We start from the raw sequence: 3290 nt of genomic DNA, 5'->3' as shown, positions 1-3290 counted from the left end.
GGAGGAGCGGACGCCCCCGGCCACTGCCCGCCACGCCCCCGCCCCGCCCCGCCCCTTGGGAGCGCGCGCGGCTTGGGGGCCAGAAAGCCTGGCCCCGGCAATGGGGATCCAGAACCCGTGACCCCCGGCACGCTTTCCAGGCGGCGCTGTAGTTTCCGCTCCCGAGGAAAGTGCACCCGCCTCTCTAGCTGGGGGCCTCTTCATAGAGAGACGCCCAGAGGCCTTGAGCCCTGGCGATGTGCGCCCTGCGAGTATTTAATGGGGACACAGGGAATGCACCTGAACTTAGCGTGGCTTTGCCCGCCTGGCCTTTTGTAAGGCAGTTTCTCAATGCGCAGGCAGGGAGCGGGATCTTCCCGCCGCTCATTCTTTTCTTTTTAGAGACGCGGTCTCAGTCTGTCTCCCAGGCTGGAGGGCAGTGACTCGAATATAGCTCACTGCAACTTCGTGGGCTCTAGCGATCTTCCCACCTCTGCCTCCCAAAGTTCTGTGATTACAAGCCTGAGCCACAGCGCTGAGTCAAACATTCATTCATTCTTAAGAGCTTCTGGGGAAGAAATGCCCATTTCGCCCTGTTTCCCGTTTACCAGGGAGTCCAACAGGTACTCCAACAGTTCTTCTAACAGTGAGAAGACCGTCCCACTTCCATGATTTATTTTTTTAGAGTCTGGAGTGCAGTGGTGTGATCTCGGCTCACTGCAACCTCTGCCTCCCTGATTCAAGAGATTCTCCTGCCTCAGCCTCCCAAGTAGCTGGAACTACAGTCATGCACCACCACGCCCGGCTGATTTTTGTTATTTTTAGTAGAGACGGTTTCACCATGTTTGCCAGGCTGCTCCTGAACTCCTGGCCTCAAGTGATCCACCCGTCTTGGCTTCCCAAAGTGCTGGGATTACAGGCGTGAGCCACCTCTCCCAGCCCCACTTGTGTGAATTTTACCGGAGCGTGTGTGTGTGCGTGTGTGTGTGCGTGTATGTGTGTGTGTGTGTGTGTGTGTGTGTGTGTCTACCAAGTATTAGGCCTCTGAGCCCAAGCTAAGCCATCATATCCCTCTGACCGGCACCCACGTATACATCCAGATGGCCTGAAGTAACTGAAGAATCACAAAAGAAGTGAAAATGGCTGGTTCCTGCTTTAACTGATGACATGACCTTGTGAAATTCCTTCTCCTGGCTCAGAAGTTCCCCCACTGAGCGCCTTGTGACCCCCACCTCTGCTGGCCAGAGAACAACCCCCTTTGACTGTAATTTTCCACTACCTACCCAAATTCTATAAAACGGCCCCACCCCTATCTCCCTTTGCTGACTCTCTTTTCAGACTCAGTCTGCCTGCACCCAGGCGAAATAAACATCCTTGTTGCTCACACAAAGCCTGTTTGATGGTCTCTTCACACGGGCGCGCGCGACACCAAGTCCACGGGTTGAAAGGGCATTGAGGTCAATTCAGTGTAGAATGTTCGATGTCTTAGGGGAGCTGGAGGAAAGAGGACCTGACAAGGCAAGGGCAGCAAAGAAGAAACATTTGTACAGATACAGGCAACCTAGACACTGGGCCAACAGGAACTCTTTCCAGCAAGGAAGATAGAATCCCACTGTTTCCTGCTTTCTCTCCTCTCAATCCCTATGCTTTCCCCTCTTAACTCTTTACTCTGTCCCCTTAAAGCATACAGTTAAGAAGGCAGGCTCTGGAGTCCGGTTACTGAAATACAACCCCCAAATTCCTGACTCCTCTCATTTTATTAGCTGTGTGAACTTGGACGATGTAACCTCTCCATGCCTCAGTTTCCTTAGTGGAAATAATTTTTTAAAATCGTGAGCCGAGATCGGCCATTGCACTCCAACCTGAATGACAGAGTGAGACTCTGTCTCAAAAAAAAGGAAAGGAAGGCTGGGTGTGGTGGCTCACCCCTGTAATCCCAGCACTTTGGGAGGCCGAGGCAGGTGGATCACTTGAGGTTAGGAGTTTGAGGCCAGCCAGCCTAACATGGTGAAACCCATCTCTACTAAAAATACAAAAATTAGCAGGGCATGGTGGTGGGCGCCTGTAATCCTAGCTACTCTGGAGGCTGAGGCAGGAGAATTGCTTGAACCCAGGAGGCACAGGTTGCAGTGAGCTGAGATCGCCCCATTGCACTCCAGCCTGGGTGATAGAGCAAGACTTCATCTCAAAAAAGAAAAAAAATAAAATAAAGGGAAGAAAGAAGTAAAACTCTTTGCAAATGAGAGCAATGTGTTTCCTAGAAAATCCTAGGAATCTCGAGGAATCCTAAAAAAAAAAAGCCTACTGGAACCAGTGAACTAGTGGCAGGATACAAGATCAACATAACAAAAATCAATGGTTTTTCTACATATGTACACAGAACAACTGGAAAATGAAATTTAAAATAAACCATACCATGTTAATCAGCATCCCAGAACATGAACTATATAGGGATAAATTTCACAAAATATGTGTGACACATATATGCTGAAAATTATAAATCACTGCTCAAAATTATAAATCGCTGCTGAGAGAAATGAAAGATCTAAATAAATAGCAGTTCCCTGTTCATGAATTGGAAGACTGCATACTGTTAAAATGTCAATTCTCTCGAAATCCCAGCAGACTTTTTTTTAACTTGACACGCTAACTATAAAATTCATACAGAGGTGCATAGGAAGAAGAAAGTTGGAGCACACATACATCTGGTTTAAAGACTTACTATAAAACTGGTTTTCAACACACTGTAGTACGCATAAGGTGAGGCATATAGATCAGTGAAACAGAATCAAGTCCAGGTATAGACCTATATGTATATGGTCAATTGATTTTCATAAGAAGCTAAGGTAATTTCCGTGTGGAAAATATAATGTTTTCAATCAATGAAATGACTGGATAGCCATATCAAAAAATAAATCTTGAACCTTACCTCACACCATAGACAAATATTAAGTTGAAATAAATGACAGACCTAATCATGAAGCTATAATTACATAATTTCTAAGAAAATATAGAACAATCTTTTTGACTTTGGGCAAGGTGACGATTTTGGAGGTAAAAAAAAGCACTAATCATAAAAAGGAAATAAAAGACAGATTGAACTTCATCAAAATGGGAAACATGTGTTTTCAAGACAACCTTAAAAAAGTGAAAATATTCACAACAGATGTCTCTAACAAGGAATTTGTATCTAGAACTATCGGGGGAACCAGCCCCCAATATTTCAATGTAGGTTCTTTCTATTTTCCCTAAGTGTTGGCAGGTCTGAGAAATAAAGAGAAAGAGTACAAACAGAGGAATTTTACAGCTGG

This window comes from Macaca nemestrina, chromosome 9 (genome assembly GCF_043159975.1).
Source record: "Macaca nemestrina isolate mMacNem1 chromosome 9, mMacNem.hap1, whole genome shotgun sequence".
Lineage (NCBI taxonomy): Eukaryota > Metazoa > Chordata > Mammalia > Primates > Cercopithecidae > Macaca > Macaca nemestrina.
The sequence above is the reverse complement of the archived record's forward strand: the minus strand, read 5'-3'. Positions refer to the sequence as shown.